Here is a 12,111-nt window from a genome sequence, read left to right on the forward strand (position 1 = left end):
AGGCCCAAAACCTATAGAATTTCTTTCCTAATTAAAAAGAGGAAGAGAGGGCCCAGCATGTTAGCCTAGTGGATAAAGTTCTCACTTTGCACATGTGAGTTTCCCATATGCATTCCAGTTTGTGTCCTGGTGGCCCAATTTCCCATCCAGTTCCCTGCTTATAGCCTGGGAAAGCAGTCAAGGATGGTCCACAGCCTTGGGACCCTGCACCCGCGTGGGAGGCCCAGTAGAGGCTCCAGGCTCCAATCTTCGGATTGGTTCAGCTCTGTCCATTGAGGCCACTTGGGGAGTGAATCAATGGATGGAAGATCTTCCTCTATGACTCTCCTCCTCTCTGTATATCTGACTTTCCAATTGGAAAAAAAAAAGAGGGAAAGATACCAAACTTCCTCTTTGCACCCACCACCCACAGGTCAGGGCAACATCCAGTCAGATGGCCACCTGCAAGCCACAGAGGGCACACAATAGGGTCCTGACTTAGGGCACCAGCAGCTTATCAGCCACTAGTGGGCACTGCCCGAGGAAAGCTTTCCCAAAGCAGCAACCTGAGTAGCAGTTTGCTGGGTCTTTTATTTTATTTTATATTATTTTAAGACTTATAGGATATACAGGGAGGAGGAGAGACAGAGAGGAAGATCTTCTGTCTGATGGTTCACTCCCCAAATGAGCAACGGCTAGTGCTGTGCCAACCTAAAGCCAGGAGCCTGGCGTCTCTTCCGGGTCTCCCACACAGGTACAGGATCCCAAGGCTTTGGGCCGTCTGCGACTGCTTTTCTAGGCCACAAGCAGGGAGCTGGATGGGAAACAGGGTCACCGGGATTAGAACCGGTGACCATATGGGATCCTGGTGTGTGCAAGGGGAGAACTTTAGCCAATACGTTTTTGCACCGGGCCCTGCTGGGGCTTTTAAAGCAAGGTTTGGGGGCGTGTCCAGGACATCAGCTGAGGAGGGATAAGCCAGAAAGGCCCAGCTAGTCTGTAAAGCGCATGCAGGCAAGGAGTGAGGAGAGGGGACTGGCCTTTCAAGCCCAGACATTCCACCTCTTCACACATTCTATGCTGCAAAACCCTGACTCTGCTGGGGACCTCTGCATACAATGTTGCAAGATAGCCCTCTAGGCACATTAAGGGACAAAGGCTCTGGCAGCAGTAAACTGTTTCACCTTCACTACTCCGCCTCCGCCCCCCAAGGGGATACCTTTGGTACCTAAGTTGCAGTTTTAGATTGTGATGTTATGGGGCACATGAGTCATACTTGACAGTGGGTAGGAGAAGTTTCAATCTGCTGACCTGTGGAAGGCTTTTCAGAGGAGGTGACACTTGGGCTGAATGAGGAGGCCAAGGAGCCAGCTTTGTGTAGGTGGGTAGGGGGTCACAGCAAGCCTCCATGGTGGCTTGAACAAGACGAGAAGGAATATGAGCATGCCAGAAAGGCCGGGTGATGAAAGTGAGTCCAACTGTCCTTGCAGGGTTTTGTTTTTATCTATGTATTTTGCTTTTACTGGAAATGGGGAGGTGTGGAGAGATCTAGAACTTCCACTCACTGGTTCATGCTCCAGATGCTCCAGGGGAAGCCAGGAGCCTGGAACTCCATCATCAGGTCCCCCAAGTCGATAGGTGGCAGGGACCCACATCCTTGAGCCATCATCTGCTTCCTCCCAGGAAGCTGGCTTGCAAGTGGAGTAGTGGGGACAAGAACCGGGAGCTGTGATGTGGGAGGCAGGTGCCCCAAGCAGCACCTGTTAACTGCTGTACTCAATCCCTGCTCTGATCTGCTCCATCTAATAGGAGTGAGATTGACACTGTCCCCAATCTCTAAACCAGGAGACACAAGCAGGTCAAGATCATCACCCGTTGGGTGGGTGTTGGGCTAGAAGGCTGCTGAGGCAGCAGTTTCCCTGCCTTGCGGCTAGGCTCCATGGCCGCCCTTTCTCATGTGCAATTCACTGAAACTTCAAATGTTGCCTTGCCTTTCTCTCTAGCCCTAATGGAGGCTACAAACCACCAACCCTTGGATTTTTTTATGTGTTTCCAAATCTGAACTTCCTGCTTTTTTTTGGGGGGGGGTCGGGGAGGAAGGGAGAGTGAGAATTCTATTTCCAGGTAGCTTCTTCTAGGTAGCATAAGAACCTACAAGGACTTGCTTGATTCCTCTCAGGCCAGGAACCCAGGCTAGAAGCCATGGTTCACCCTGGACGGGGCTGGTGCTAGGAGGTATCTGTAGGCATCTCTCCTAACTGTCCAGTGTGAAATGCCATCTTTGGGGGAAGGGAGTGGGAGAATTCTGGTGGATTAGGGGCGATGGCATGGGCCTAAGGGGAGTCCAGGCAGGTGCAAGAAGGCGAAGCATGGAGATCAGGCCCCCAATCCCCTACAACCAGGAGCAGCTCACTTCAACCCCTCATGGTTAAGGTGCCTGTTGATACCCATCTGCTGCAGGGGATCGAGCTGAGAGGAAGCCCGGAGACAAGCGGGGTTAACCAGGGCGACCGGGGCAAGCACGTGCAGGGCTAGCGGGTGTCGCGATTGTCCCTTGGCGCCCGCCATAGCACAGCCTAAGGAGGGAGGCAGTTCGCGGAAGAGCTCCGGGTGGGCAAGGCCACAAAAGAAGGCGACCTGGAGGAGGAGGCTTTTGCGCCTGGACAGCTCTGGGGCGATGACTGGTCGTGGGGCCGGTGACGCCTTCCCGGGCCCAGCCCGGCTCCGGGCTCGCGGGCCCCGGCGCGCACTGAGGCGGGGCAGCGGCGAGCACAGCGCCCCTTGCAACCCGGCGGCGCCGCCTCAGGTTAGCTGCAGCTGGGCGGCCGGGGGACCCAGGGCGCTGGGGCGCCGGGCTCCGGCCTTTTCCTCCCCGGCCCGTGGGCAGCCGGACCTGGGCCCTCGGCCTCAGGGGCCCTGGGAGCCGCTTCTCGAAGGGCGCGTGGGTTTGTCAGGATCCCCGCGGGAAGCGGAGCTTGCCTGACGGGGGTCCCTGGGAAATGGAGGACTTCCGTGAAGGAGGGTTTGTGAGCCCTCACCAAGGATTTATTTTTTAAAGGCTGGACGAAAGGGGTTTTTCTTAGGTCCTGGGTTTTCTTGGATCCCGTTTCCTTGGGGGTCCCGCCCTGGATCTTGGGCCCCCTCCGGTTGGGGGCTGTGGGCCTGGGGTGTTGGGGTTCAGTCCCTCCCGCCTCAGCAGGGCTGGCCGAGTCCTTGGGTGCATTGGCCTTAATGCCAGTTCCGTTGCTGCCTGACGGGATCCTCTGTGTGATTCGCCAAAAAGTGAGCCTCTTCTGCCCCACCTACCACCCTGCGAGCGTGCCTAGGGCGGCCTGAAGGAGCTGGCAGGTGTCCGCGTGTCCCTCTTGCCTTGTGTGTCCGGTCAGCTGTGAAGGTGTGGACCCCGTAGTGTGAGATCTGTGGTGATGGCGGATTGTATTGAAGATGGAGAACCAAGCCTGTTTAATGCAGAGTGAATTGTATAAGGAAAATGGCTTGCGGGGGGGATACACTATGTGCACAGCTATTTTTTTTTTTTTTAAGAAATGTATTTATTTGAAAGTCTAAGAGAGAAAGATTGAGATCTTCCATCTGCTGGTTCACACCTGTCTCACCTCCAGATGACTGCAAGAGCCAGCACTGGGCCAGGCTGAAGGCAGAAGCTTCATCCCTGTCTCCTGTGGGTTAACGGCCCAGCCCTTGAGGGCACCTGCACTGGAGCCGGATGGGAAGTGGAGCAGCGTGGACACCCATCTAGGGTGCCCGCATCTTGGGTGGCAGCTTTCGCCCTGCCCACCAGCTTACAGGGCAGAAACCAGCTCCCCAGCTGTGTGTGAGCTTGCTGCGGCAGCCCTCCGTGTGGTAGCTGAGATGCCTTTGGAAACCTTGGCTCATTTCAAGGGGTGTTTTCTGAGACCGCAGTTCTGTGCAAGCTGTAAATAGCCTGTTTCCCAAGTGATGGTTGCCAGTTCACCTTTGGCACCTGGTAATTTTTCTTTTAAAATAAAAGATTTATCTGTTCTGGGGCTGGTGCCATGGTTCAACAGGCTAATCTTCCACCTTCAAGTGCCAGCATCTCATATGGATGCCAGTTCATGCTCTGGCTGCCCCACTTCCCATCCAGCTCTGTGTATGTTGTGAGGAAGCAGTGGAGGACAGCCCAAGTACCTGGGACCCCACCCTCATGTGGGAGACCTGTAGGAAGCCCCTGGCTCCTGGCTTTGGATCAGCTCAGCTCCAGTGGTTTGTGGCCATTTGGGGAGTAAACCAGTGGATGGAAGATCTTGCCTTCTCTCCTTCTCCGTGTGAATCTGTCTTTCAAGCAAAAAGAAATAGATCTTAAAGATTTACTTATTAATTTGAAAGGTATAGAAAGAGGGGAAGAGACAGGTCTTTCTTCTGTAGCTTGGGTCACTCCCCAGATGGCCACAGTGGCTAGGGCTGTGCCAGGCCCATGCCAGGGGTTAGAATTCTGACCCGGTCTCCCGTGCCAGTGCACGGACCCAAACACTCACACCATTGTCCACTGTTTTCCCTGATCACCAGCCAGGAGCTGGGTCAGTAGTGCAACAGCCAGGACTCAGACCAGTACTCATAGGGAGTGCCCGTGTTGCCAGCGATAGCTTAACCCACCGTCTACACCACCAGCTAACCCTGACACCTGGGAGTTTTAATGCACAGTGAAGTTTGAGAATCCCAGACCACCTGGGGCAGAGATTGCTGGAGTACACTGGGACCAACCCCCCACTTGATGCCTGTTTTCAAACAACCTCGTGAACTGGAAATGGTTTTGACAATTTTAATGGTTGGGCAAAAGTCAAAAGAAAAATTGTGTTATGTGATGGATGAGAATGACGCGAGGTTCATGAAGCGTCGCTGGGCAAAGCTTCATCGCAATCACCTTTGCCTGATTGCTAATTGGCTGCTTCTGCTTTGTAACTAATGAGAAAGCTGAGTGGTGTCAGACCCCTGGCCACAGAGACCAAAATGCTTACTTACCATCTGGCTTTCTACAAGCAAGTGTGTGCCTACCCCTGGCTTAGGGGTAGGAAGGGAAAACTAGGCAAGGACAGCGTTTGCTTTTCTAAGAGTCAAGCCAAGAAAGTAGTAGATGAGGAGGGTTCACATGACCTGGATGCTCGGAGAAGCAGATGGGATCGTGTTATATTCTGGGTTTATGGATAGAAACGTTTAGGGAGGATTTTCCCTGTGATTGTGAGTTGGCGTCCTTGATCAGTTGGTTAACCCTCTGCTCCTTTTCGTAGGCTGGGTGACTTTGAACTTGTTGGACCCAAGACCTGTCTCGTGAGGTGTAAACCAGCCCAAAAGCAAGATGGCGTTTGTCGCGACACAAGGGGCCACTGTGGTTGGCCAAACCACACTGATGAAGAAATACCTCCAGTTCGTGGCAGCTCTCACGGATGTGAACACACGTGAGTGGGTCCTCCCTGCCCGGAGCAGTGCTCTGCCGTGGCTCCTTCACCGCAGTCAGCAGCCGTGGGGCTGGAGCTGCTTGCATGGGTGTGATCCTTGTTTGTCCTACTTCACGCAGAAGCAAAATGATGAGCAAAATAGGCTGGATCCCCAAAGAGGCATGTGAACGCGTATGTGTGTGTGTGTCCGTCCGTGTCAGTGTGTTTACTGTGTGTCTGCGTGTGGATGTGTGACCGGGTGTAGGGAACTAGCTCAGTGCCTTCTGTTGGGCCGTGACAGCGAAACTGATAAGATCTGATTGCTTCTCCCAAGCCGCTTGAATCTAGTCACTTCATGAACATCCTTAATTGGTTTCCATTGCCTGATGCTTTGTTTTGTCTTTTACAGCTGTTGAAACAAAGTTAAAAATGATGCAAGAAGTTAGCGAGAATTTTGAGGTATGAGCTTCAAGGTACTTTATGTTTCTCATGTTGAAGCCAGCACATATTGCTGTGTGTTCCTGCAGCTGCCGTGTGGGTCTGTTTTTTACGTAACAACTCCAGAGTTACACATTTTTGCATTTTATTTCCTGTTGTATTCAAAATTGAAATTTGCAAGTTAGTACATAGGCTTATCTGTCCTCTCCACACTAGTGTTAGGGAATCCCGACTCTAGTGGTTGTCTTAACACCCTGCTGGCCAAGTGGTGGCCTTGCCAGGTGCGCTCAGCAGGCGGGTTGTGGATCCTGCGTCTCGCCGAGTGCGGCTGCGCTACTCAGGCCTTGGGTGACCTTCCTCGGGCACAGTGCCTTCTTTTGGGGCCTCACATTGTGTGGTGTTCTGTTCTCTCCCAGGTCCCTCAAAACTGGGCTTGCTTCATTCTTTTCCTGCTTGCTCTTTTAGACTGGGTCATCCTCTGGATCAGTAGGCAGTCACACCAGCTGCTGTTTGTTGTTGTTGTTGTTAAGATTTATTTATGTGAGAAAGAGACTTACATGGAAAAAGCAGAGACAGAGGACATCTTCCATCTGCTGCTCCACTCCCTAAATGGCTGCACCAGCTTGACCTGTGTCAGACCAAAACCAAGGGTGCCTTAATTATCTCTCACGTGGGTGCAGGACCCCAAGTATTCAGGGCGTCTTCTGTTGCTTTCCCAAATGCATCAGTAAAGAGCTGGATTGGGAGTGGATTGAACTGCTACTCTTATAGGATCCCGGTGCTGCAGGCTGTGGCTTAGCACACTATGCCACAGCCCTGGCCCCACTGGCTGCTTCTCTGTTGTACTGGCTACTTATCTGCCGGGGTTTAATTTTTTTGAAGATTTATTTATTTATTTTTATTGGAAAATTAGATATACAGAGAGGAGGAGAGACAGGAAGATCCTCCATCTGATGATTCACACCCCAAGTGGCCGCAATAGCTGGAGCTGAGCTGATCCAGAGCCAGGAGCCTCTTCCAAGGTCTTCCACGTGGGTGCAGGGTTCTTAGGCTTTGGACCATCCTCGCCTGCTTTCTCACGCCACAAGCAGGGAGCTGGCTGGGAAGCGGGGCCACCAGGACTAGAACTGGAGTTCATATGGGATACCAAAACACATAAGGTGAAGACTTAGCCACTAGGCTACTGTTCCCGCCCCTTTTTTTCTTAGTTTATTTTTGATTTTTAGTGATCAAATTTCTATTTGGGCCTGGTGCAATGGCTTGGTGGCCAAAGTCCTCGACTTGAATGCATCAGGGTCCCTTATGGGCGCCAGTTGTAATCCCTGAAGCCCCACTTCCCATCCAGCTCCCTGCTTGTTGTCTGGGAAGGCAGTCGAGGATGGCCCAGAGCCCTGGGACCCTGCACCTGTGTGGGAGACCTGGAGGAGGCTCCTGACTTCGGATCCAAGCAGCACCAGCCGTTGCGCTCACTTGGGGAGTAAGTCATCGTATGGAAGATCTTCCTCTCTATCTCTCCTCATCTCTGTATATCTGACTTTGTAATAAAAATAAATAAATCTTTAAAAAAAAACAAATTTCTATTTGATTCCACATGAATTTTACTTCTCTGTAAATTCCTTGTCTGTTCATAATTCAGGTCCTGCCCTGTTGATGGTGTTCGTGGTGGTTTCAGCATTTGGGCTGTCTGTAGTTTTCTGTTGGCTGTAGGTCATGGTGCCTGTTTGTCTGCATGTCGGTTAAGTTTGGTTTATGCTGAGGACATTCTGAATGAATGTGATAGGGACTCTATGTCCATAAATGCATTTTAAGAATTTTTTTTTCAAGATTTATTTATTTTTATTGGAAAGACAGATATACAGAGAGGAGGGGAAACAGAGAGGAAGATCTTCCGTCCGATGGTTCACTCCCCAAGCGGCCGCAACAACTGGAGCTGAGCCAATCCGAAGCCAGGAACCAGGAGCCCTTCCGGGTCTCCCACATGGGTTCAGGGTTCCAAGGCTCTGGGCTGTCCTTGACTGTTCTATCAGATCACAAGCAGGGAGCTGCATGGGAAGCAGGGCTGCTGGGACACAATCCGGCATCCATATGGGATCCCAGTGCATGCAAGGCAAGGTCTTGAAGCACCATGCTCTTGCGCCGGGCCCGCATTTTAAGATTTATGTGCTTATTTGAAAGGTAGAGTTAGACACAGTGGGTGATATATCCCCTGGTCCATTCCCCTAAAGGCCTCAGTCGCCAAGGCCGGGCCAGGCCGAAGCCAGGATCTGCTTCCAGGTCTCCCATGTAAGTAGCAAGTGTCCGATCATTTAGGCCAGTTTCTGCTGTTCTCCCAGGTGCCTAAGCAAGGGGCTGGATCAGAAGGGGAACAGCGAGGACACTAGTTGGTGCCCATACAAGATGCTGGGATCGCAGGTGGCAGCTTAACTCCCTGCACTCCAGTACCAGCCACAGGACTCTCTGTTCTGTTCTCTTTAACAGTGTTGATAACAGCTGTTGTAGTAGGTCGTTCAGTGAGCTCCTTGAGCTTGGGTAGAGCTCGTTTTGACTAGGAGAATCTCTGGAAAGCACAAGGTTTCCGGCGTCCCTGTAACTTGTTGGGGGAATTCAACTTCCATGCTCAGCAGATGCCCAACTGTGGCTTTGTTGGGGGGCTGGCGTGATGGTCCTCCTAGCTACATGGGAGTGGTGGCTGGCATGTTGTCAGGGTGTGAGGTAGGTCTTTGCCCTCTGCCTGGACTTGAACTCCATTATGGTAACCATGCTCCACTTCTAGTGTCTTGGGTGGTCTCTCCTTCCTGAAGTCAGACTCTGGCAAGTGTTACCCTGATGCCCTTCATGCAGTCCAGACCCCTGCCACTCCAAGGGGCCTTACAGGGAAGCAGCCTGTTGCCCTCTGCCCTGCCCACTCTGGCCGCTTGGGCTACCTTGGTTGTGTGGTTTGTTATCTCAGCTTGCAGCTTTGGCCCTACCTGGATACAGCTTGCCTGTCAGGAAGTACACCCAGGCAGAGAGCCTGGTGAGTGTGGGCTCCACAGTGGGTACATCTTCCGTAGGAAGTCACTGTCTGGCTCCGTTCCTTGTTCCACAACTGAGAAAATGCATTCTCATATTCTGCACAGCTTTAAGGTTTATTGGGGTGCTGGTTAGTGTCCTAAAGAGATGAGAAAGTTGTATTTCTTGCTTTTGTTATGGGAATAACAAGGCCTTACCCAGAGAATAAGATTAGGTTCAACAGATAAAATGTTTCCTAGCCTCTGTATGGGCCTTTGAATTATTGGGTAAATGCTAGTGAGATTGAGTCAGGTACTGATTTGATAAGCAGATAGAGGGAAGGACAGAGTTTTCCATCTCTAAGTTGCTTCCCTACATAACAGCAGTGGCCAGAGCTGGGCTGGGACTCCTGGGGGGGTCTCATGTGGGTGGCAGGAGCCAAGTACCTTGGTCATGCTCTGCTGTGACCCACAGTCTGTGTGGGGAGAAGGTGTGTTGCAGTGTAGAGCTGGTGGGCGTGCGGCTGCATCCCAGCCCTGCTCTCTGCACAGAGCCCTGGTGTGGTGTGCATTTCCCTGCATGTCCGGGGCACCTCACTGCTCTCGGGTACTTTCCAGAGACTCCTCTTGGAAGATGACCTTCTGTGATGAGGCCACCTCAAATCTTTCATGTTCTCCTCTGCATTTGATTGCCTTCCCTGGGCTGTTAAACTGGATTTCCGAAGCTGCAGTCATCCTGATGGAGCTGAAGCTATATCGGCACAGAATCTGGGGATCACTGTGGCCTTCACAGAATTATTTCTACACTGTTTTGAGGTCATCTGTGAATTTGAAGTAAAAATAAGTACACAAACACTTAAAAGGTTTTTGTTTCCTCTCTGCTGTTAGAATGTGACATTGTCGCCTCAGTACTCACATTCCTGGAACATATCATCCCGCGGTTTCTTACCTTTCTTCAGGACGGAGAAGTCCAGTTTCTTCAGGAGAAGCCGGCCCAGGTAATGTGCTCAGCCAGCGGTACGAGAGTGTGTGATGCTGCTGGGGGGCTGCGGGCCTGGGGTCACTCACCTGGGTGCCACCGGAGAAATGAGCTGCCATTGGTTTTTGTCCAAAACCATGAGCTCCTCACTTAACTGGCATGGTTTTCTTTTGTCTCGGCTGTCTTTTTGACACTTTATGTTGTGTACATTTGCAGTTGAGCATGTGTATATGTACACTGCATATTGTAGACAAACTCACACATCTAACAAAAGAAAGAAGAGTGGTTTAATGGCAGCCCTAGACCTCTTGCCCGGTGTTACTCATTTCAGTTGTTACACATTATGACCAGTTACATTTTATCTGTTACACTCTCCCACATACTTTGTTTTAGTACTTTAAAAAAATATTTGTTTGTTTGAAAGAATGACAGAGGAGGGACAGACAGTAAAAAGATGCCTCGTGTTTGCTGATTCATTGGCCAGATGGCTGCAGCAGCAAGGTCCGTGTCAGACCAAAGCCAGGAACTCCATCTAGGTCTCCCGTGGGTGGCCAGCACCCAAGTCCTTGGGCTGTTGGTGCCGACAGGAAGCTGGGTTGGCAGTGTGGAGTAGCTGATACTGAAGCCAAGCTCTCCGGTTTGCCAGCATCCCAAGCAGGTGCCGAGTGCACTGTGCCACAGTGCCTGCCCTTCCTCCGGTTCTGTTTTTGGGTATTACCTAAACATACATCTCTTAAAAGGAACTTTAACAGAGTTCCATAATGCCAGTGAAGTAAGTTTAGTTCCTGTTTGATTTTTTTTTTTCATCTTCACTCCCTATTTTTCCCACAGGAGTCCTTCCGGAAATACTGTTTAAAGGGAAAATAAGCTTAGTTGATTGATACTTAGTTATACAGGGGGCTTTCGAAAGATTGTTGAAAAGAATCCAATGAAAAACTCAACATCAGCTTCATTGAGTCCCCGTCAACACCATTGGGTCCCCGTCCACACCATGCTTCCCCTGTCATTGCTGAAGACGGCACAGAACCACCCCAAGCTGGTGGAGCTGAAGAACGGGGAGACGTACAACGGGAACCTGGTGAGCTGTGATAATTGGATGAACATCAACCTGCGGAAGTCATCTGTACGTCCAGGGACGGGGACAAGTTCTGGCGGATGCCCGAGTGCTACATCCACGGCAGCACCATCAAGTACCTGCACATCCCGGATGAGATCATTGACATGGTCAAGGAGGAGGAGGTGCTGGCCAAGGGCCGCGGGCATGGCGGCCTGTAGCAGCAGAAGCAGCAGAAGCAGCAATAGGGCCACGGCATGGGCGGCGCGGGCCGAGGTGTGTTTGGCGGCCGGGGGCCGAGGTGGCATCCCTGGCACAGGCCAAGAGCAGCCTGAGAAGAAGCCGGGCCGGCAGGTGGGCAAGCAGTGAGAACCCCCCTGGGCACCCCAAGAGACTGAGCGTTCCCCCAGCCCCCGTCCTCCTGGTGGCCCCCGGGACTGCTGGGAGGGGAAGGAGGGGCGCTGCGGAACCCACCCCGTCACCACCACTGGACGCCAGAAGCCTGTTGGGTGTTTACGGTTCTGTGAAGGCCTGGGTCTTCCAGGGCCAAGGCCAAAGCTGACACGGCTCCCTGCCCTCCGCCCTCTGCTGGCCTTGCCGCACGCACAGTGGGGGTCTGCACTTCGGGTGCGTGAGGCCCCTCACACGGCCAAGCCTGCAGAGACAGCCTCGTTGTCTGTGTCAGGGTCGTTAAACCCATCCCCCAACCCCCTCCCTGTGATGACTGAGGCGGCGGCAGCATGAGCCCAGTGCCACCAGGCCTGGTCAGCGCCCACACACTGCCCACCTCCTCCTCCTCCTGTTACGAGAATAAATCTGTAGCCCTCCCCCCCCCAAAAAAAGGGGGAAAAGGGGGCTTTGTCAGGATGTGCCAGAGCTGCCCTGGGAAACCTGGACAGCACATTCCTAAGAGGGCAGCGGAAGAGGGAGGGGGAGCGACTTCCGTATCTGTCGGGTTCGCTGTGCCTGGTGTGAGAGGCAGGCTACTGAGAGTGGAAAGCCCTGGTTTGGAGCAAGTGTTTGCCAGACGCTCGGCTTCTGGCTGGAAGGATGGAATGTGCTGGGTCTGACACGAGCTCAGAGGAGCTTTCTGTGTTAAGACAAATGTGGAATGCTGCTCCCCCTCTCTCCTTCCACATGTTAGCTCTGGTTTATGGTCCATGGGATCTGTAGGAGGGATGGCAGCCTCCCCAACCGCTAGAATATTCCAGAAGAGGCTGCCCCAGTGGAGTAGAGTGTTCATTAAAAGGGGCACTGCAA

The 12,111-nt window shown here is 52.4% G+C and overlaps 1 non-coding gene and 1 pseudogene across 1 annotated transcript; both read left to right on the plus strand.

The window, feature by feature from the left end:
* The first annotated feature begins 5,526 nt into the window (after positions 1–5,526).
* LOC131479469 (small nucleolar RNA ZL1) lies at positions 5,527–5,717 on the plus strand. Its single transcript, XR_009244875.1, has one exon. It is a non-coding gene; the product is annotated as a small nucleolar RNA ZL1 (small nucleolar RNA).
* A 5,060-nt stretch (positions 5,718–10,777) lies between these two features.
* LOC131479468 (U6 snRNA-associated Sm-like protein LSm4) lies at positions 10,778–11,220 on the plus strand (annotated as a pseudogene).
* Positions 11,221–12,111: the final 891 nt, after the last annotated feature.

The sequence above is a fragment of the Ochotona princeps genome, unplaced genomic scaffold (genome assembly GCF_030435755.1).
Source record: "Ochotona princeps isolate mOchPri1 unplaced genomic scaffold, mOchPri1.hap1 HAP1_SCAFFOLD_255, whole genome shotgun sequence".
NCBI classification, from domain to species: domain Eukaryota; kingdom Metazoa; phylum Chordata; class Mammalia; order Lagomorpha; family Ochotonidae; genus Ochotona; species Ochotona princeps.